Source organism: Drosophila mojavensis, unplaced genomic scaffold (genome assembly GCF_018153725.1).
Source record: "Drosophila mojavensis isolate 15081-1352.22 unplaced genomic scaffold, ASM1815372v1 contig_16, whole genome shotgun sequence".
Lineage (NCBI taxonomy): Eukaryota > Metazoa > Arthropoda > Insecta > Diptera > Drosophilidae > Drosophila > Drosophila mojavensis.
The window spans coordinates 2,489,991-2,513,928 of NW_025318693.1; the positions used below are offsets into that span (position 1 = coordinate 2,489,991).

Consider the following 23,938-nt stretch of genomic DNA (forward strand, 5'->3'; position numbering starts at 1 on the left):
CAGAGAGCAGAGCAGAGCGCATGGGGTGGGGTGTCTGGTAATAGTTCTAGTTCACTCTTCAGGCCAGGCCTCAGTCTCCATATCCGTTTCCATTAACGTCGAACCATTTTAATATTTAAAATATCATTCGCAAAGAGAAAATAGCGCAGGCCAGAATTTTACGAGCGGGATGAATAATTCAGCAGGAGACAATAATAATAGTTAGGCTCTGCCTTGCGCAAGCTCTCGACTCGCAGCTCCCCGATTCCTGAAGCCAGGCAGGAGGCAGTCCAGTTGGCTTAAGTGCTTTGCATGTGAAAATCCCTTGAAAACACATACGTTGACTCAGGAGGAGTTGAGCGGGTGCAGGGAGAGGGGAAGATATTGACGACACTCGCATGGACTTGGACTGAGCCCAGAGTGAACCAGGATTTGAACGAGGTGGCAGTTAAGAGTCGAGACTGGAACGAGAAGCCACTGCAAGGCGGCATTTAATATGCAAATTAAAGTGCAGCCAGGTGAGCAGTTGAAACCAGACCAGAAAAGACCAGACCAGACCAGGACTCAAGTGCGAGTTGCGCGAATGTTAATTTTCTGGCTCAAGTTGAAGGAGCCCAGAAGTGCGCAAAGTCTTTTATCCAGCCCAAACTTTAACTCGCTTGAGCGAGCGACTACGCATTTGGCGAATGTTGCGATGTTGCGTATACGCCACGTGCGCCCAAGCACAGCTTAAGCCAAGATGTGTGCATATATGTGTGTGTGTGCTGTGCGCGGGTGTATGTTGGAGTGGGAGCCATAAATTTTGCTGGCTGAGGCACGTCGAAATTCAAATTTACTTCGTTGGCGCAGAAATCATTCGTACGACTATCGCCAGCTGGCCAAAGCCAAAGCCAGCGGATAAACTCAGAGGAGAGACCACAAATATTCCCGTCAGGCTGTTGCCAGTTGCCTGTTTCCAGCTGCCTCTTGTTGTATTTTATTTGATGAAATGCAAATTTATAAGCAGAAAGTTGAATTGAGTTACAGGAAAACACGAAGCAGAGGAAAACAAAAACATCATCATAAATATGACAGAGCCGGCAGCCACAAGAACAATTGATATGCATGAGTCTCTCCAGCGATAGCCGAGTTTAAGCCCAAATGCTTGACTCTAAATGTGGAATATAAAAGTAGGGATAACTAAAGAAGGAATAACATTTCTCAAGCACGACAAAGTTTAGTTTAATATTTAATATTATGTGACACAGGTAAAACGTCTTACTCTTTTATTAATTGTAATTTTTAATTATTTATGTACTTTAATAAGACGCTTTCCTTAAGCCTCTCTCAACTAATGCTTCTCACATTGTTGAACTACTTAAAAATGCCACAAAGCAGAAAGTTAATTTCCAGAGCGATGGCCAGACAGAGTCGGGTCCCTGACCCCGAGGGCGAAGCAAACCCCGCCCGCCCTTCAGCAAAGCTGCTTATAATATCCCAAGAGTGTAAAAGTGACGACAATGAGTCTCGGCTACATTGTAAAACATGACTGACCCCACCTCTCGTTTCTCGTGTTTCTTATTTTTGCAGAGGCAAAATGTCACTGACTAGGGGATGCCCTCTCTTTGCATGGAAGATGAGGATATTAGAGTATTATTATGAATCAGAGTAAGGCATATTAATTATGCGCACAGCTCTATTATCAGGTTCTGAATATGCTGTGTCTTCAATGGGACTGAAAGTCATCTCACCAACCTGTTGGGTTTTCTTATCTGGTATCTGCTTATCATGCGGCAAATCCGTTTATTGTATGCCCTTCTGTCCCCTTCTGTCAAGGGGCAACGCCAATGCCAACGCCTTTGACAATCCGCAACAGAGAGGAAGACTTTCGCACAATGGGCATAAATGCAATACAATCTGTTATGCGAATGTGAAAAGTATAAGCGAAAGCTTTTCATATTCAACCTGACACTGAGAAATGATTTCAATTTCTCACCTCGCCCCCCCAGGAGTCCACCCCCTGAACATGGAAATCCAATTGATGCTGAGACGTTCCTTGAGAGCAACTCACACTTTTTCCCTTCTTAACCTGATTTCTTTCACTCTCTATCGCACTCTCTTTCCCTCTGCCAGTTGCGTACCTGCCAATTTCCCCCTAGGAGTGGAAGGCGGAAGGTGGGTGAGCTCCTGTGATTCTGTTTGCTATTGGTTTCAGGGATTTTGGCTTTCCGTCAGCTACTGGAAATGAATTGTACTTTTCGTTTCAAATTCACATCAGTTTAGAAATCTGGTTTTCCGCTTTCCGATTGCCGCTCGTTAGGGAGTGGGTTGGTGGGTTGGTGGGCTAGTGGTGTCGAGCACTTAGTGCTGGTGGGGTGGGGCAGTGGGAAAACATGTTTGGGAGTTGTTTTTCCTTCATGAGGAAGCGCAGAGCAACTGTGTGGCAAATTGTTTTGCAGTTTAAATCGCTTGCTATCAATCCCCAAATTGCCGGCTGTTAAAATGATAAACGCTCCATTGGGCTGATAGACTTCTTTTCAGTCGCATCCACCTGGGCTGGTACTCAGTGCAAGAGAATAGAAGCCAGTACAACGTTGTTGTGGTTAGGGAAGGTATTTCGGACTCCCACTTAATGGCTTCATTCAGCTCGTTGCAGATGGAGCAGTTCAATTCAGATTCAGCTGAGAAATAGAAATACCCAATACCTGAATTTCACACACGTTCCTGATTAATTTAGAGTATATTTCAATATACACGGATCATTAATTTACAAGGCTGATTGGTAAATTTAGTTGAACCAGAGAGTGAATGTAAACAATGATGAAGAATGCACAGAAAATCTTGTGGCTGACTGAGTTATTTATGGAATATGGAATATCTAGCGAATTTCTGGTCTCTTTTCAGGCAACAGTTTAAGTCAACAGTCAATGTGCGCAACAAATTAATTCTGTTTATATCAGCATATAAGAAATTGGAATGCCAAATGGAATAAATTCTTATTTCTAGAACGCAATTTGAATGTGAAACATTTGCTTAATGTACTCAGAAACAGTTCACTAAATATTTTGAAATTTTCCTATATATGTGAATTTTTATCTGCAAATTGACTAGAATGACTCCCAAAGGCTCATCTCGAAGCGGGACTTGTCAAATTCTCTGGCGCACTATCTTTTTTTTTCTACTCTCAGTTTGTTTGCTCCTCAATTTGCGTTGCCAGCAGCAACAAAGCGAATTGTTGAATTGTTGAATTGCTGATTTGCTGAATTGTCAGTCGTGCAAATGTTTATCGTTGACTACTGCGGGCTGTTTATTCTTATGTTTACTTGAGTGTTGACTTTCCATTTGAATGTGGCGTGCAAAGCAACAAAAACAGCAACTAATGCCCACTGCCCAATGCCCAATTGGCTAATTGATGTGTGCACTGAGAGCAAAGGACAAAGATAAACATTTCAAGCTTCATCTTTAAATCACAGCATTCAAAAGCAATGGCAATGCCTAGACTGCCAGCCGTGTCCCACATACAATTCCGCTGACTGACAGAATGACAGAATGACAGAGTGACAAACGGACACTCTGACACTCTGACAGTCACACAAGGCACGAGTGTCCCATTGTGTCGCCTGCTGCAAAAGCAGCTCCGTCTCGAGGCTGACACTGAGCAATGTGCGCAAGTGTCGGGCCAATCCGACTCGTCTGTCCTTTGGGTATGCAATGCAAATGTCTTTCCACCACCCACCTCCTAGAGTGGACGACATCATCATTACGCATCACCACAACACGAAGCACCGCCAGCCTCATATAGATCAGCTGTGCTTCAGCAATTTGAAAATCTAAGAGACATAGAAGAGCTGGAGGATCCATTTGTTTCTTTTTTAGTTGAGCAAGAGATTGAACCACGAAATGGCAGTGATAACAGGCAACTATCAGGCAAATCTGAATCGTGGCACGGAACACGTTTCGCCAGGTTGTGTGTTAATGATGATGACAGCGGAGGGCGCTTTCCTCTTTGTATTGCTTATGTTTTTGTTGTTGTTGTAGAAGGCAACAACTACTTGGCCAACTAGAGGTTTTCAGCGCTCGGCTGTGGCCATATCAAGACATACATAAACCAGTGTTGCCAGCTGTTGAAGATGTGGATAATAGTAGGCTAAAAGTGGCTAAAGTGTTGGAAAAAATGCTGGAATAGCGAGTTAAATTATAGATTAGGAAAATTGCTATATTATTATTATTATATATTTTTTTTTAATTATTTACTGTGTCTTCTTTTTTCATCAAAATTAAAAAAAAAAACAACATTTTTTTTGCATAATTTGTAACACAATATTTACCCGTATCAATTTCGCCAATTCCATTGGATAAAGTAATTTTCACACCAAAACAATCGACAGACGTAAGAGTAGGCTCGTATTTTCCTTTAAATATTTCTTCTAAGAATTTCTTCATAGAATCTTGCCGAAGTATTTCCAAGTATTTTCTGTATTTACTCTAAGAAATTAGTATGTGCTCCAAATATTTCCTCTTAGTATTTCCTTCATATACTTCCTCCAAGTATTCCCCCTTTAATGCTCAGTCTGCTTTCACTTTACTTTACTGCACCTCACGATTGACCCCCAACAGGCCAGGAACAACTGAAGAAATGCTGCACCTGCTGCTCTTTATATAGGGCTACTTTCACTCACATTAAGTCGCGCTCAAGTGTTGAGCCCGGTGCCAGGTAGAGATCGTTACAGTCGAACTTTAACTGACCAATGAGAGCACCCTCTGACTCTTCAAGCATTCTAGCCTCGTTTTACATAAATATAAATAACGAATTAATACTGCTGCATACATATAGATCGTGTAAGGTTCTTCTTCGCCCTTTGCTTTGACAGAGAGTAAGATAAACTGTGAGATGGATAGGGAGACATACAGAGAGAGATATACGAACAGATAGGCAAGTAAATATGCATACTTAAATCGGATATGTTTGATAAGGTATCGTAAATATTGATATGTTTGTTTAGCTTTTGCACACTAATATTTTTATTTATTAGATAACATAGACAGAAGTTTCTCTCGCTTTATAGTTCTCTTAAGGACTTCCGCATCGTCTGTCTCAATTTATGGCTATTCCATCCCATACTCATTTTCGATGCATGGCTGGATTTAGCCTGAAATTGGCTAAGCTGACAGCACTCTTGTGGACATATGTCACTCCGAGCTGCGTCTCTCATTGTCGACGACTCGGATTAAGGTGCCTGTCCGCATGTGAAGAGAGACAACCGCAGGAGCCGACACGTGTTTGTCAGCATGTCAAGCGGTCGAGTGCACAGCGGGAGTGTAAAATATACAGAGATAAAGTAATGTATTATATGCATAGAGAATACGGCATGTGGATGTTCCAGATGTTCCTTGAAATATGTTAACAAATTGTCGCAGATAGTTCATGCTCACGCTCGAATGGCTTGATATGGGCTCGCCAGCGTTGCTTTGTTATACACGAGGGGTTTTGTTGGTATGAATAGCTTTTCAAAGGCAACTATGTGCATTTTTTCAACCCAAGTTCATTTATGTTGTCTTATAATAATAATAAGTTAACCAACTTGTGATATATATTGGACTGAGAGAAGCTTTTAGAGCCTGTTTAAGATATGAAATACTTGTTAAAGGCACATCACAGCAGCTAATTCAATGTAATCAAATTATTTTCATTGGCCTGTCCGCAAATGTTGAGCTGCCATTTTGAGGCTTTTTATGTGAGGCTCATACAATATAATAAAATCTAATATATATTTGAGCAAATGTTTTCTTTATTAGCTCCTAGTGTGTGTGTAATTATGCTCTGCATAGACCGTGAGGGCAGCACACAGCTACAATTTCATGCAACAACGTGCTGAGTGACCGCAAATGGACAACACGCGATTCGAGTGCCACAGAAGTGCCCCGGCAATTATATTGATGGCAGATAAGCATCACGCACACAGTCTCACACACGGCCTTGCACATACATGGGCAGGTCACGAACACACTGCAAAACTGAAATTGTGATGGCTGCTAATTTTGGGTGCACACGTTGCGTATACGTAATATGCGGCTCGGTTTTAATGTAATGTTACGTGGCTTTAGCTGAACTCAGCAATTGCTATTTTGGCAGCACTTTGTGGGCGTGGCCACAGACCCTGCCTGGCTTTCCTGCTGCGAGGATAACATTCCTGCAGCTGTTTACTGTTGTTGCTGCTGCCGTATTTTTTTGTATTTTGTTTGGCTTTGTAGGTCTTTGTTATAATAACAGCTATGTGTGCTCTTTTCCCTCTTTGTTGTTTCTTTTTATGTTGTTTGGATGTAGCAAAGACAAGCAAACAATATACTTTTAAGTCCCACGCGCTGATGAATTGGCAGATAATTAAATATGCCAAAATGCCAACTGTCGGACTGAGCGGAACGCAACGGAACGCCATGTTGGCCATGTGGGTGGTTGGCTTAAAGGTTGAATGACAGGCGAACAGATTGGCAGCCTGGCAGTCCAACTGGCACACAAGATGGGCAAAGGTAAAGAGAGAGGGCAAGAGAGTGAGTGCGAGAGAGAGCGTGAGGGCGAAGGCGATAGGAAAAGGGAGCTCGGCAGCCTGCGTACACATCGAGATTTGCATATTGATTCATATGGCAAGTGCTAGTAAATGAATTGCTTTCAATACAAATTTGCGACAGCTGCAAATGTTGATTGATTTTCAGGATATAAGCGACAAATTCCTTGAGCTGATCAAGCGTAATCACCTCCACTTAGTTTGCGCTCATTCAGTGCATTGCATGGCTATTTAATGCGACAGGCCTTATCTGCATTTGATAGCTATATGCATGACGTAGAGGAGCTTGTCAACTTAATAGAAACACATGTAAATCGAATCAACAAGCTTAATGAATAATGTCAATGTCTCGTTTTAGTCCTTGAATTAATAAAGTCAGTGGAAGAAGTGGGAAATGAGAAATTAGAGCTTTTGTTTTATATCAAATATAAATAGATGAATGCATAAGTAATTCATGATACTTTGTTTTTATAAGTAAATTATTTGATATACATATGTAACTTACATATGTATTTATATGCATAAATGTTTCGTTTTCCCCTTTTAACTTAAAAAATTTAGTTTTGATAGAAAATTTATTTTAAATGTTATCATACATCATTTCTGATTAAAAATATTTATAATAAAAAGACATTTCATTAATTAAAAGTAGCTCATGCGCTCGCTCCTCAAACTGCATGACTCATTGTGCCAAAAATAACGGCAAATGATAATAAAAAAATACTCACTTGTTGTTGTTGAAGTGCGCTGATTTTTGTATTTTATTTTTATTTTATTTTTCTGATATTTTGTTTATATTAAAAGTTTTTTTTTCCTTATGTTTGAATTGTGTTTTCACTGTGAACGGTATACACACTTGTTTATGGAATCAACGTGCTGCAAGAGCGAATATAAATTTAAATATAGCTTGCGCACATTTAAAAGTACACACATGCACGCACACACACACACATATACACTCATAGAACTTAATTAGGAGTCAGAGCAACAAACACCACTGTTGCAACCTTTAACAGCTGAGTTATTTTAGCATTTAATTAAAAAATGCATACGCTGTGTAAAACGCGCACTAACACACACGCACACCCATACACACACACACACCCATACACACACACAGAGACAGATTCGAAAAGGAGGTTAAATTCATATGCGCATAATTGTGGGTGAAAAACCGTTATAATGTGCGACCGTTGCGACCATTTCGACAGTTGAATTGCATTCACAGGATGTCAACTGGGAGAAAGCCACGCGAAAGCATTAAATATTCACGACTCCAGCAACAAACCACGCAATTATCATATTTGCATTCATTTATATTGATATACATATACATATGCATTTATATGTGTGTGTGGGCTAAGATGAATTATATTATAAGAAAAACTAAAGAAGAAAATAACAATAGATAAATTAAGTTGGCTAAATCTTTTCAATTCAAGCCTTAAAACCACTTGGCTAATAAGTTTATTCTCTTGTAGTATATTAGTATATGCAAAAACTCATTTCAATATTCATATTTAGTTTTTAATTAAACTTATTTAATTTGATTTCATTTGCAGCCCTCTCTGTTGCTATTATATTTTTATGTTTCATAGCTGTTTGCTTAAATCTTTTGTTTGCATTGCAACATAATCGGATCAATGAAATTGCTAGGGTATGTAATCCTCTGCTAATTGATCTAGCACATGGCTAACACAACAAGTTATTGGTTCTTTTGTTTTTCTATGTATTCGGTAAACACACATAACTATACCAATGCACACACTCACACACAGACACACACACATTCAATCACACACACACGCTCACACACGGGGGTCGTTGGCTTTTTATTTATTGCCTCACTTCGATTTTTTTCTATTTTTACGCTCCCTTGACACAGGGGCAAACACTCGTTATAATGCCGGATAGTTATTTGATATTGTTGTATCGGTTGTTGCTGCCGTTGTTGTTGTTGTTGCTTTGCTTACGTTAAACGCATTGCTCGTTACGTTAAACAGTTCGACAACACGTCGTTCCGTTCAGTTGTGTTGCGCACAAAAGCCGCTAAATAACTGAGGACTTGGCTAACGGGAAAACGTTCGAGTGAGCATTCATTGGCAAAGGCAAAGGCAGCGGCACCGGCAGTGGCAGTGGCAGTGGCAGTGGCAGAGGCAGCGACTGAAGCAGCGCAGCTTCGATTGGCGTTTGACGTTTCCGGAGTTTGCGCAGTTCAATCAAAACAAATTTAACACCTATGAGGTGCTTAGGGCTTCAAATGAACACAAAACTGTAAATAGAAGAAATAGAAATATCAAAATATTATTGTAAGAATATTAATGCAAGAAGATAAATATATGAAAGGAAAACACTTCAAATTAAAGTTACAAATAAAATATAAAATATATTTTTAGTTATATTATTTTCTTAGCATCCTTGACACTTTTATATATTTTTTTATTCACAATTTAAAATATAAAATAAAACGCGAGTTTAATATTTATTTATGTAACAATCTCTTTACAAAACGAAAGTAAACAACTCTATGAGCTATTCAATTACTGGAAATTGTATTGTTTATTTATGCTGAAATTTTAATTTTCACTCTAATATTTGATTTTTTCGGCTGCCCACTGGAAAATATGAATTTGCCTATCTGCCTTGGTAGGCAAAAAATTTGCATTCGTCTAATTTGCATTCTGGGAGCCAGATTCGTAAAAAATAAAAAAAATTCTATCAGCACCCAGCATTCCGTTTCATTCCCAAAAAATGCCAAATAAAATAAAATATTAAGCTACACAGCTTTCAATAGTCAGCAAAAAATATATGCATTTGTATACTCTTTTTTCTGCTTGTCATTTACTGTGCATCAGAAGTGCAATAAAGTCCAGCAAATTTAATAAATGTCAAAGCATGTGACAAGTTTACCCAACGTAAATATTAAACAGCAATTATAAATAATAGGAGCAACAGCAAAGATTTTTCCACTTATTCAAAAAAGCTTTCCATTATTTGACAAAATAAAATCATGAACCGCATCAAAGCAACCAATCAACAAACCAAGATATTTCAGACAATTTGTTAACATATTTCAAAGAACATCTGGAACATCCACATGCCGCATTCTCTATGCATATAATACATTATTATATCTTTGTATATTTCACACTCCTGCTGTGCACTCGACCGCTTGACATGCTGACAAACACGTGTCGCCTTCTGCGGTTGTCTTTCTACGCTTGTGGCACTGAGAGCCACGCGAGTGGCAGACAAAGAGAGACGCAGCCTGGAGTGACATATGTCTACGTAGATATGGCCACAGCCGAGCGCTGAAAGTGTCAAGATGGCCAAGTAGTTGTTGCTGAGCAACAACAACAACAAAAACATAAGCAATACAAGGAGGAAAGCACCCTCCGCTGTCATCATCATTAACACACAACCTGGCGAAACGTGTTCCGTGCCACGATTCAGATTTGCCTGATAGTTGCCTGTTCTCACTGTCATTTCGTGGTTCAATCTCTTCCTCAACCAGAAAAGAAACAAATGGATCCTCCTGCTCTTCTATGTCTCCTAGACTTTCAAATTGCTGAAGCACAGCAGCTCTATCTGAGGCTGGCGTTGCTTCGTTGGCGTGCCAAATGTGTTGGGATGATGCGTAATGATGATGTCGTCTACTCTAGGAGATGCGACAGAGGAAAGACATTTGCATTGCATACCCAAAGGACAGGCGAGTCGGGTTGGCCCGACACTTGCGCACATTGCTCAGTGTCAGCCTCGAGACGGAGCTGCTTCTGCAGCAGGCGACACAATGGGACACTCGTGCCTTGTGTGACTGTCAGAGTGTCAGAGTGTCGGTTTGTCACTCTGCCATTCTGTCAATCAGCGGAATTGTATGTGGGACACGGCTGGCAGTCTAGGCATTGCCATTCCTTTTGAATGCTGTGATTTAAAGATGAAGCTTGAAATGTTTATCTTTGTCCTTTGCTCTCAGTGCACACATCAATTAGCCAATTGGGCATTGGGCACTGGGCATTAGTTGCTGTTTTTGTTGCTTTGCGCGCCACATTTAAATGGAAAGTCAACACTCAAGTAAACATAAGAATAAACAGCCCGCAGCAGTCAACGATAAACATTTGCACGACTGACAATTCAGCAAATCAGCAATCCAACAATTCAACAATTCGCTTTGTTGCTGCTGGCAACGCAAATTGAGGAGCAAACAAACTGAGAGTAGAAAAAAAAAAGAGATAATGCGCCAGAGAATTTGACAAGTCCCGCTTCGAGATGAGCCTTTGGGAGTCATTCTAGTCAATTTGCAGATAAAAATTCACATATATAGGAAAATTTCAAAATATTTAGTGAACTGTTTCTGAGTACATTAAGCAAATGTTTCACATTCAAATTGCGTTCTAGAAATAAGAATTTATTCCATTTGGCATTCCAATTTCTTATATGCTGATATAAACAGAATTAATTTGGTGCGCACATTGACTGTTGACTTTAGCTGTTGCCTGAACAGAGACCAGAAATTCGCTAGATATTCCATATTCTATATTCCATAAATAACTCAGTCAGCCACAAGATTTTCTGTGCATTCTTCATCATTGTTTACATTCACTCTCTGGTTCAACTAAATTTACCAATCAGCCTTGTAAATTAATGATCCGTGTATATTGAAATATACTCTAAATTAATCAGGAACGTGTGTGAAATTCAGGTATTGGATTTCTGTTTCTCAGCTGAATCTGAATTGAACTGCTCCATCTGCAACGAGCTGAATGAAGCCATTAAGTGGGAGTCCGAAATACCTTCCCTAACCACAACAACGTTGCACTGGCATCTATTCTCTTGCACTGAGTACCAGCCCAGGTGGATGCGACTGAAAAGAAGTCTATCAGCCCAATGGAGCGTTTATCATTTTAACAGCCGGCAATTTGGGGATTGATAGCAAGCGATTTAAACTGCAAAACAATTTGCCACACAGTTGCTCTGCGCTTCCTCATGAAGGAAAAACAACTCCCAAACATGTTTTCCCACTGCCCCACCCCACCAGCACTAAGTGCTCGACACCACTAGCCCACCAACCCACTCTCTAACGAGCGGCAATCGGGAAGCGGAAAACCAGATTTCTAAACTGATGTGAATTTGAAACGAAAAATACAATTCATTTCCAGTAGCTGACGGAAAGCCAAAATCCCTGAAACCAATAGCAAACAGAATCACAGGAGCTCACCCACCTTCCGCCTTCCACTCCTAGGGGGCAATTGGCAGGTACGCAACTGGCAGAGGGAAAGAGAGTGCGATAGAGAGTGAAAGAAATCAGGTTAAGAAGGGAAAAAGTGTGAGTTGCTCTCAAGGAACGTCTCAGCATCAATTGGATTTCCATGTTCAGGGGGTGGACTCCTGGGGGGGGCGAGGTGAGAAATTGAAATCATTTCTCAGTGTCAGGTTGAATATGAAAAGCTTTCGCTTATACTTTTCACATTCGCATAACAGATTGTATTGCATTTATGCCCATTGTGCGAAAGTCTTCCTCTCTGTTGCGGATTGTCAAAGGCGTTGGCATTGGCGTTGCCCCTTGACAGAAGGGGACAGAAGGGCATACAATAAACGGATTTGCCGCATGATAAGCAGATACCAGATAAGAAGACCCAACAGGTTGGCGAGATGACTTTCAGTCCTATTGAAGACACAGCACATTCAGAACCTGATAATAGAGCTGTGCGCATAATTAATATGCCTTACTCTGATTCATAATAATACTCAGATAACCTCATGTTTCATGCAAAGAGAGGGCATCCCCTAGTCAATGACATTTTGGCTGTGCACGAGAGTCAAGAGGTGAGCCTCAGTCATGTTTTACAATGTAGCCGAGACTCATTGTCGTCACTTTTACACTCTTGGGATATTATAAGCAGCTTCCCAGACGGCGGGCGGGGTTTGCTTGGCCCTCGGGGTCAGGGACCCAACTCTGTCTGGCCATCGCTCTGGAAATTAACTTTCTGCTTTGTGGCATTTTTAAGTAGTTCAACAATGTGAGAAGCATTAGTTGAGAGAGGCTTAAGGAAAGCGTCTAATTAAAGTACATAAATAATTTCAAATTACAATTAATAAAAGAGTAAGACGTTTTACCTGTGTCACATAATATTAAATATTAAACTAAACTTTGTCGTGCTTGAGAAATGTTATTCCTTCTTTAGTTATCCCTACTTTTATATTCCACATTTAGAGTCAAGCATTTGGGCTTAAACTCGGCTATCGCTGGAGAGACTCATGCATATCAATTGTTCTTGTGGCTGCCGGCTCTGTCATATTTATGATGATGTTTTTGTTTTCCTCTGCTTCGTGTTTTCCTGTAACTCAATTCAACTTTCTGCTTATAAATTTGCATTTCATCAAATAAAATACAACAAGAGGCAGCTGGAATCAGGCAACTGGCAACAGCCTGACGGGAATATTTGTGGTCTCTCCTCTGAGTTTATCCGCTGGCTTTGGCTTTGGCCAGCTGGCGATAGTCGTACGAATGATTTCTGCGCCAACGAAGTAAATTTGAATTTCGACGTGCCTCAGCCAGCAAAATTTATGGCTCTCACTCCAACACACACCCACACAGCTCACACACACATATATGCACACATCTTGGCTTAAGCTGTGCTTGGGCGCACGTGGCGTATACGCAACATCGCAACATTCGCCAAATGCGTAGTCGCTCGCTCAAGCGAGTTAAAGTTTGGGCTGAATAAAAGACTTTGCGCACTTCTGGGCTCCTTCAACTTGAGCCAGAAAATTAACATTCGCGCAACTCGCACTTGAGTCGTGGTCTGGTCTGGTCTGGTCTGGTTTCAACTGCTCACCTGGCTGCACTTTAATTTGCATATTAAATGCCGCCTTGCAGCGGCTCCTCGTGCCAGTCTCGACTCTTAACTGCCACCTCGTTCAAATCCTGCTTCACTCTGGGCTCAGTCCAAGTCCATGCGAGTGTCGTCAATATCTTCCCCTCTCCCTGCACCCGCTCAACTCCTCCTGAGTGAACGTATGTGTTTTCAAGGGATTTTCACATGCAAAGCATTTAAGCCAACGGGACTGCCTCCTGCCTGGCTTCAGTCGAGAGCTTGCGCAAGACATATCCTAACTATTATTATTGTCTCCTGCTGAATTATTCATCCCGCTCGTAAAATTCTGGCCTGCGCTATTTTCTCTTTGCGAATGATATTTTAAATATTAAAATGGTTCGACGTTAATGGAAACGGATATGGAGACTAAGGCCTGGCCTGAAGAGTGAACTAGAACTATTACCAGACACCCCACCCCATGCGCTCTGCTCTGCTCTCTGCGCCAGCTGAGGCTTCCACTTGGAAAAGCGCCAACTGCCATCGCATTTCTTGATGCCAGTCCAACTATTTCCCTCGCAATTACAATTATGTCCCCATTGTGTGCTCCTCACCGGCTGTTGCGCCAATCTCGGCCCCCAATAAAAGTCTGCGCCACAGTCCCACTCCTGTTCCCGCTCCGCTTGTTACACTCATCCACTGGAGCTTCAGTTCCTCAATGCTTACTTTCTCGCTATGATTTGGGTGCGGCTTATTGGCTGCTAAAAGGACAATTGTTGCCATGGGAGGGCGTGGACAATTTAGACGCTTCATTTGTATGCCAGAGCAAAGTTTTCTAATTTTACAGCCTGTGGCTTTGCTCGTTGTTGTTGCCTTTATTATTGTTGTTGTTGTCACTGCGATTTGCATGAGCAAAATCAAAACGACGTCGTGAACTCAATTCGGATGAAATCTTGAATGGGATAGTTTCCATTAGGTACGAACATTTCCATTGACTGTTGATTAAGTCTTTACACTTCAGTCACAAATTGATAAAGAACTTGAGGATGTGATAAGATATTAAAGCAATGTACTGGACTAAATCTGCGAATCAGAGAAATGCAACAAAATTGACACACTTGCAGTTCTCTGCTGCATATGTGTTGAAATAATTTTTAATAATTTTAAATACATTCATAATTTATTTTTACCCATACTCAAAATATATTTTATATCATTTTATATCACTCATTTTTATCTATAACAAACATAATGAAGTTGTCTGAGTGGAATAGCTTTATGCAGTACACTGTAAATCTATAGGAAACAATCTACATTAGCGCAGAAGGCGGGCATAAAAAGTGCCAAATGCCTTGGCATTAAAATGTAATTAGGATGTGTAGCACACAACACATAACACACAGACTTACACACACACTCACACACACATGTATCGACCAGGCGAGACTCTTAGTCGAAACCAACATCAACATATTTATGGCTTTTGCCTGTTCTGAACAGGTCCTCTTGGAGTAGTCAGTGGAGGGGAGGGAGGTTTGCAGGGAGGGGAACATGTGTTGCCACAGTTGCCAACATAATGCGTAAATTTTCTGATATTAACGAAGGAATATAGTACGCCTGAGAGGCAGCCCATAAATCTTTCTATTTTTTCTCCTGCTGCGGCTACCTGAAGTTGAAGCGCGCCGTCAGCAGACTTTCGGAGAGCACTGTCGGTAGGGCTGCTGGGAGAGCTGCTAATTTGTTAAATTGGGCATTAGAAGTGCTTTGTGGTGTTTATGATGCGACGCGCTGTCCGCAAATCAATTAAATTGCAGCAAATTGAAAAATTGCGTATACGCAATGTGTGCTAAGAAGGCCAATCGAAAGGTGAACAGCTGAACAGAGCTGAGTAGGGAGTAGAGTGGGAGTAGAGTGGGAGTAGGGTTGAATCACAATTGGTTGAGTTGATTTGCAATGCAGATCACGGTCTCTTTTGAGCATTAAATGGAGAATGGGCTCAACCAAAGCTGTGTCAGTCGGGCAGCTGAGTCTCCTTCTGCCTTCCGCCTTCCACTCGGCTCGCTCAGAGTTCATTGTCTGCAAGGCTCTTGGCGTATGTGCGAGCCATTACTCAACAGTCGACACACAGACTTGGGCACGAATCCTAATGTATAGCCAGGCAGCCGGACCGTGTCTGGAGTAGAACAATGGCAAATGCCATTATTAATGATGCAATTGACATGCTTCGGCCAGCGACGGCGACGGCGATGGAGATGAAGCTGAATAAGAAATATGGGTTTACATTGCGTCTACCCCAAATGGATGGGGCAACAATCCAACAGCATTCAACAGCATTTTGTAAATTTCTTAGACTGTGACAACCAGACACCCAATGAAGGTTGAGCTTAAGCTCTCAGAAAGACAGAGACAGAGAGTCTCTGATTTGAATTTGATAGAGTAACGCCAAGTCGTATACTCTCATCTCTCTCTCATCTGTTGCTCACTGTATTCGTATGTGTCTGCCTCTACACGCAGTTAAGTCGCTCTCTCTCTCTCTCTCTGTGTGTGTGTGTGTGGGTGAGTGGGCCTCGTGGCATGCTACAGTTTGTGTGGACCTTTTGTTTGACTTTGTTTTCCGTTGTTTGTCCTGTTAATAGTTTTCGGCTTAGTTGTTGCTTCTGCTTAAGTTTTCCTTTTGTCTGGTTGGGCTCCCTCGCGTCCAATTCAATAAAAACTTAGTACGTGTTGGATTGGTTAATCGGTGACGCTTCGTCTTCGACTCCGTTTCTTGGGTCAATTTTCTCTTCCTTTTTGTTTTGTTCAATCGACCCACAAAGTTTCCCAAACCTTTGGTTATATGAATTCCAAATATATTCCGTATAACTTTGTTTGCTAATGTGTGTAATATATTGCCCAAGCCACCGCCTCAAATGGTCGCTTATTAAGTATAAGTACCCTATCAAATAATAATGGACAACTATAAAACTTAAGTTTGAACAAATTTGAATTTAGGCGATAGCAAAAGGTTGTATTCTCAAATATTGGGTGATTATATTTGAGCCAGAAATGTATGAATGGAGCTCGCAAGCAAATTGCATGTCTAACTAAAAATTAATACTCTATTTGAAAATACAATTTGCCTTCTATTGACGTACGTAAATACTGTTAGATCCGGGATCTTAAAGATCCTGAGATCACATTCATATATATGAAGAGACATACGAGCAGATGGGCATGTCTGCAATGGAAATGTCTCCTTTCTGCTGCTCATGCTGATCAAGAGTATATAAAACTCTATGAAGGTCTCCCACGCCCTCTTCTGCCTGTTTTACGTTACAACAAAGCCAATATACCCCTAAATGCCAATTGCACTGAGTTCAGAGTATAATTATAGCATATGTTATTATAAGTATACACGCAATATAAAGGCCATGCTCTATGGAGTCCTGAGCATAGCATCAGATCCTTACGCATTCTGCACTGCTTTCATGACTTTTCCAGCACTCGCACATATTTTTCTTGTAAGTTAAAATGGTGTCAAAGCTGTTGCAATTTTGTCAGCCAGCAAGCAATGTTTGTTTTACACTCGAAAAAATAAACAGCAGCAACTGAGGGTCCGGAGATGTTTCTCAGCTCTGCTTTATTGTTGTATCTGCTGCAGTATCAACAAGCAAAGCTGAAAGACAAACAGAGGGAGAAAAGCAGTCCTCGTAGAGGACGAGGAAGGGAATAACGTGTGTCTGATGTGTCCCGATAAGCAGCTGCTGCTCGCGCATTAGATGAGAGCTCGAGTCAGCTCCCTCCATATCCTACCCAACCCAACCATGAAAAATAGATGGCGTGCCAAATAGCGTGCTTCGTTGTTGCGAATGAATCCTATTTTGGGGTGCTCCGCCATGGCGAAGCGCTACTCGGACGAGTGTGTGGCACTCGGGCTATGCATGTGAGTATGAAAACTCACGTTTGCTGCACTTGCGAAACACGCGAATGTCTATGAAATTCAATTTTTCACAGCGGTTTAAGATCCAGTGGGCAACAGAATTTATTGTTTTCGTGTTAGCTCTCATTGTGTCTGGGGCAGGAAGCGTAGTGCACGATGCAACAGCATTGCCTGTTCGTATTCATTGAGAGTCATTTGAGCGCATCTCTCGACTACTCATTGTTTCTACTCATTGTTTCTATTCAGCTTTAACATTCTGCCTTTCATTCAGTTTCAATCAAGTAGCTTACAGAGCCCCCTTAGGGATGGGACTGAAAAGGGCACCGGAAATTACGTATACGCAGCCCTGATTCGTGATTCGAGAATCGTGTTTGCTTCCTGTGCGTGTGAACTCGTCGATTGCCATTTTCCGCCTTTTCCCGTCGCTCATCGTTCTGTTTGATGCGTTTTTCAGTCGCCTAATTGTGCGTGCCAGCGACAACAAAGACTCAACGCATCGCTGTGTACAGTCCACAGTCCACAGTCTACAGTGCATACAGCATAGAGAGAACCACAATTGAGCCCAGCTCATTTTGTTGCAGGCGATTTTAGTTTTTGTTTTTAAGCCTTTCCATGGAAAGTGCATCAGAATTGGCCACATTTTGTTTCGCTTGAATCGTGTTGGCTTAAAGGGGCCTTTCGCAGAGCCTCTCTGATTGAATTGCACATTCAGTTATAGGTCAAGCCAAACAGCGCTGGGACACTGAACAGATGGAGGAGTTCCATATTCAACATCCCCATCATATCTCTAACCTCCACGGGATCCCAAGGAGTTGCCGTTGTTCATTTGTGACCCATTTTTATTACCGCCTATCGATTTTCTCGTGGGAGCCAAGCTGACCCAATTGAAAGCAATTGACCCTTTTTACTTCTTGTTTCGCTTTCCTTACATATAAACAGCAATCGTAATTCTCACTCTATTTGCTTAGCTGTCATTGATAGTTTGCTTTGACCTCCAATGATATCATTTCTCTTCTCCCTCTCACTTCTCCCTCTCTCTCACTGACTGCAATTTGTGCATATTACAGGCAAGAATAGAAAACATATTCCACACAAATTATGCTAAATCCACATGCACTTAGCATTCGGATATGGCAATGTCCATCTGCTCTACTTATATTTGCAGAGTCAACTAACCGGACAATCTCCAACAAGTTCATTTGGCCAGACCACTTCAAACGAACCACAGGAACAGCTGCCTTATCCTCTGCCTCCTTCTCCTTCTCCATTCCAGCCGAGCTCATTAATTTTGCTCAACCAGAAATGAATAATGATATGGTCCGTGTGGTTAGTCTGGAGAGGAAGGAGAAGTCCGAAGTCCAAAGTCCGAAATGTGAAATGCGAAACAAAGCATAAATTCGTGTGTGATGAAGCCAAAAATCTACACTTAAAACTAAACATAGGACTGGGCACTTGACGACTTTTTTTGGCAGAACCTTTTACTTGTAGCCTTAGGGTGGGTAATATGTGTGTCTGTGTGTATGTGTGTTGAATTGTTCTCCGGTCTGGCTGTTGATAGTTCAGCTAGTTTTCTCTGTTGCTGTTGCATGTGGGCACAAGCCAAGAACCAAAACACGAGCAGGCTGCAACAATTTTTCATTTTGACTTTTCCCTCCTCTCGCCTTTCGTTCTGTGCATAGACTTTCAGTTCCCACTGTCCAATTACAAAAGTTTGCAGCTTTTTTACAATTTGTTGTGTTTCAGTTTTTGCATTGTTTGTTTACGTCCCTTGCTGTATATTTTCGTGTTGTTTTCTTTTTCCTTCTTTTTTTTTTTTTTTGCAGCTGCCACTTCAGCGCATTTAAACTTTTTACGGTCAACTAGGGATATGAGTGTTGTCCTGGCTGTGTGAAGGCTCATTTGCTCCAGCTGCTGTTGCTGTCTGAATATGTTTTGCTTCTGTCTTGTCATTGCGTTTACCATTTGCCGCTTGACCCACCTTCGGCTTGGTGGTTTCATCGACCGCAGCCAACTCATTTAATGGCCATATAAACCAACCAGACTTTTTTCCACTAAACTTTTATGTCTTTTCTTTTCTCTGGCATTGCAATAAGAGCACTTAAATTAGAGAGGAAAATTCAATTTAATTAAGGAGTTGTATGTTTGTTTCTACCAATATATAAAATTATCTGTGAACAATTAATTAATTTATTTAGTTTTAATTGTTGCACATATTTTATTCAATAAATAATTGGCATTAAATCCATTCAGACAGCTTCTTTATTTTAGTTAGTTGTAGAGGAATTTATTTTCTCATCGTAATTATTTTTAGAGCCATGTCTACATGCATTCACCTAATCCCTTCAGCTGCTCATTAAGTTTCTGCTCACTCATGCGTCATACAAGAAATCCAAGTTGATTGCTCCGCACTTTCACTTCCACTAATCCGAGAGTCGAAGGAGGGAACTCCCCTCCTCTCGGGGTCCACACTCTTGGCTCTCTACAACTGATTGCAGCCAACTTCCGTTTGTTGCCAATCCCACGCACGTGCTGACCATAAAGCGCAGCGCACTGAGCCAATTCCAGAGTGTTTATAATTGAAACTTGCCAAGAGCTTCGTGGACCAAAGCAGAGAGTGAAAGGGAATAAAACAAAGCAGAGCCAAAGCCAAAGCGAAAGCCAACAAAGTGCAGGTGCAGAAGAAATGTAGTTGAAAGGTGAGTCCGCGTCCAAGTCATTTCCCCCGGAGCGGATATAAAGCGATTTGACTTGGTGACAACATCATTTCCGCAGGGTGCTTAAGGGAGGGTGAAGGGGAGTGAAGTGCGAGTGCGAAGGGCTCGGCGGGCACAAAGAATAATGGGCACTTAAATTGCTGTCATTAATAAGGCGACTAACAGAGTTGCGCAATTTAAAGCCGTGCGCCATTTGATGAACTGCTCGGCATTGGCTACGTGCTGCTGAGAAGCGCGGAGAGAGGCGGATAATCGCAATAGAGCCACTTATAGATTCAGGTGAGCAGGGCGAAGACAAAAGAAGAAGAAGAAAGCCAAGCTCATTAAAAGTGATAAATTAGCTGAACAAATGAAGACCTCAAAGTGGAGATGAATGGGACAGAACTGTCCGAGGTCCATGAAGAATTGAATGATATGCCAAACAGGCCAAGCGACATTAACAGAGATCTAAAATGAAAAATATAAATGAGACTTTGCTACATTTAGAAAAGTTCGAGATGATTTGCATTCCGTTGCTTGAAATTTATCCTGTGCCAGTGAAAAGTTTATCCGCAACAGCCAAGGTAGAAATATGTTGCAAATAAATCATATTTAATAGACTTTGCTTGCACGCAAAACGAGAAAAGGGTGGAGTGAAATTACTCACCGCCTGCTCATATTTTCTCTCTAAATGAAAGGAAGTTCTGCTGTGAAGGTAAGGCAAGGCAAGGCAAGGATGCGAGCTGAAGGAAGTGCTCAGCCCGACTCACAAATTTGCATTGTGTGAATTGCTTCCGTTGTTGCTCCGCATATTGCCAGCTTACTTGAGAGGATGTGCCGAGTCCTGAGATGTGCCAGGACAAGACAAATACACGAAGCAGCAGCAAGATAAATATCTGAATTGTGGCTGTCCGCCTCCTTGGACAGCATTTCCCTTGTCATTGCAATGCAGAGTGAAAGATGTTCTTCGGCTCAGTTGACTCCGTCTCCCCCACCCCCTCGAAAGACGATGGCCACAACAATCAACTCTGCCATTCGCACCTAATTCAAGACAAGTGTCGCAGATGGAGACATAAAACGCAGCCGCTGCCTTCAAAGTTAATGAATTTTGTCTCGAATAATTATTTAAATTCGTGTGCCTTTTATTGGCCTGCCTTTGTTTCATTCCCATTCCATTTCATTGTTGTTTTTCACTGCTCGCTTTTCCGTTTGTTTCCTCTTTCTGGCATTCCAAGCCATTTCACTTATTCCTTTGAATTTGGCATTTGAATTTCTGCGAGCAAACTTGAAATGAATGGAATAGTTAATTGCCGTCGGTCTGTAAATATTTGCATCAACTTTTGTTCCCAGGCATGCGATATGACGCACTTCTAATTCATACGAATTCCCTTCTTCTGCGAATATTTTGCACAAATTTATTTTAACTCAGCTGCTCTCAGATATTCCAGAGCGAATGGCCACCTAATTATTTACTTTATTTATGGGAGGCAGCAAAGTTCTTTAGTTAATACGAAAAGCAGATGGCGAAAATGTGCCGTTAATTCTGAATTAAATTGTTGCCATTTCGGATTGTTTACGCCAAGCAATGGAACTGGCCGAATTTTGTTAAGCTGAGTGCCTCGGGCAGAGGAAATCGAATCAAAATTTGCGTGGCGCTGGAATTTCTTTTCGCTTTATTTACCTGGCAATGAATTCACTTAGACGAGGCACTCGTATTCAAGTGGGATGTGGATATTGGGATGCAAATCGAGGCACTACACGAACGCTGCCGTAAACACATAATCTGATTCCAGAAACGAAGTGCACCCACATTGGGAGCAGGAGAACCCCTCTTCGCACTGTGCCAAACTGTGAATTGAATTTATTTGCATGGGGGCGGGACTGGGTAGAGGCGAAAGGGTTCTCTTTAACCCAGAAGTGTCAACAGATCCTTTCGCCGATAAAAGGATTCACAGGGGACGCAAACGCCTGCTCCTGCACGAGAAAATTAATAAAAAGCGAAAGTAAACACAGAACGAGGCACTCAAATGCTTTGAGCAACCTCTGAACTCCGAATCTCACTTCGTTTGGAATTCGTGTGACAGAAAACCTTAAATTAAAAACCCACCAGGTAAATATTTGCGGAGCAAATTTAATTTAGGCAACGATAAAAAAGAAAACGAAAAACCTCTTCAAATCATCATCGGAATCTTTATATATTCCACATGGCAGACATCAATACTAAATATTTTCACAAATTTTATATGATTTTTCTTTCTGGATAATACAAAATACTTTTGGGAGCCATTATTAAATTCTCAATTTCCAGCCTGCGATATCAACATTTCTCAGAGCGAGTTTTATGGCCCAGCCACAATCAGTTTTTCCATTCGAAAATCTTTTGACTTTCTGACATCGAGGGGAACCCAGCATTAAATACGGTATTTGACTTGTCTCCTGTTTTTCTTTGCAGGCACCGCAGGAGACTGGTGAAATGCATTAGGCGAGCGAGCAAGGAAATACTTGGTAAACATAATTTGGAATATTATCACTGTGAAAGAGGGAGAGATAGCAAGAGAGAGAGAGAGAGAGAGAGGGAAGGCTATTTAGGCAGAGTAAACATTACACATCAAACAGAGCAAAGCGAGTAAATTATACATAATACTATTTGCCATGGGCTGGAGGAGTTTGTCTAACTGTGGAGGAGGAGGAGGGGGAAGCATCTGTCCGGCAACAAGTCAAGTGTGGCAAATGACAGGGACTTATGTCTGTTTCCCTTGCAGAAGCCATGCCGTCAGCAGCAGAGTCTAGCAGAGTCCTGCAGCGCTAGCGGATACTTTGTGGGAGGCCACGCCCATCTACTGTCCGACAGACATTGTTCCATTTCAGTTTTGTACAAATTGAAGGCATGTCCTGCTGCTGCAGCCAGAGAAAGTTCTTGTCCCAATTATGTGACAAATATGGAAATTTACAGCTGCAGCCTGTATGTGTGCGCCCTTTGTGTGTGTGCTGCAGTGCGTATTCGATAAATGAAAGCAGCAAAGTTCCATTTAAATTGCATTAAATTTACCTCAGCAGCAGGAAGCTGCCAGCGGGCGACAGAATGAGCAACGCATCAACCGACAGCACGCAGCCACAACCGCTCCCTTCCCCCCTGAAACCCACAAGAAGTGTTGCACATCCGGAAGGCTTGAGCTGGGCAATGCAATTTTGATGTAGCTCAGCTCGGGGCGAGAGCAGGGAATGGCTTGCAATCATTGGATTGGTCACTTGGCTGCTGTAGCTGCTAATTGACTGGGTGCGAGATTTCGCCCAGCTCAATGTGTGATCTACACTGCCAAAAAAGAGATTGCTGATGCTTGTTTATTTACACCTAAGTCGACATTTATATCATGCGATACTCCCCACTCGCATTAATAATTCAAAATACTCCTGGCAGAGCCGAACGACACAGCCTAATCAGAGGACTTAACGGAGTTAATAAAATGCGCCGTTAAAAGCATTTGAAATATGCGAATGTGCTCATCCCCTATGGGAACGTTGTCAAGGGACTTGTTTTTGAGTTGCGCACTCTTAGGGGCTCCCACTCCTTCAATGGGCAGGGAACAAAAATGGGAGGATAATAAAATTTATGAGTTTTGATTTATGTGCCAGCCGCAGACGAGGATATCTGCATGCGGTGCGTATACGTGATATTTTGAAATCCAATTTGGTATTTTTGCCAACAAGGCGCATTAAGTCAATGTCTGACAAGCAAAAAGGAAACAAAAAGCATTAACATAAAAGAGGTTTATTGTGTACAGAATTTGTGAAAGGCATTTAATAAATTAGCCACAGTTTGCTGTTAATTAAAATGTTTTTATCCTTTCGGAATTTTAATATGATTTAAATTTAATACATTTGCTCATATAACCAACTTTTCAATTGGGTGAATTATATGTTTTTAGCTGAGCAAAGAGTAATAGCTAGTCGCCTTATTCTTGTATAAAATGTTTCATTTTTGTTAATCAGCAA

General features: G+C 41.5%; 1 protein-coding gene across 3 annotated transcripts in view; it reads right to left on the reverse strand.

The window, feature by feature from the left end:
* The window catches only part of LOC6573693, a 70,053-nt gene that overhangs the window by 27,867 nt on the left and 18,248 nt on the right, over positions 1–23,938 (reverse strand). Inside the window, exons 2-3 of one of the 3 annotated variants that reach the window (XM_044007256.1) lie at positions 8,495–8,793; positions 7,250–7,397 (exon numbers count right to left, since the gene is read on the reverse strand). The gene's annotated coding sequence lies outside the window, so the exon portion shown is untranslated. Of the gene's footprint in view, positions 1–7,249; positions 7,398–8,369; positions 8,794–23,938 lie in introns of all 3 variants that reach the window. The other 2 variants (XM_044007257.1, XM_044007258.1) reach the window with 2 other exon arrangements.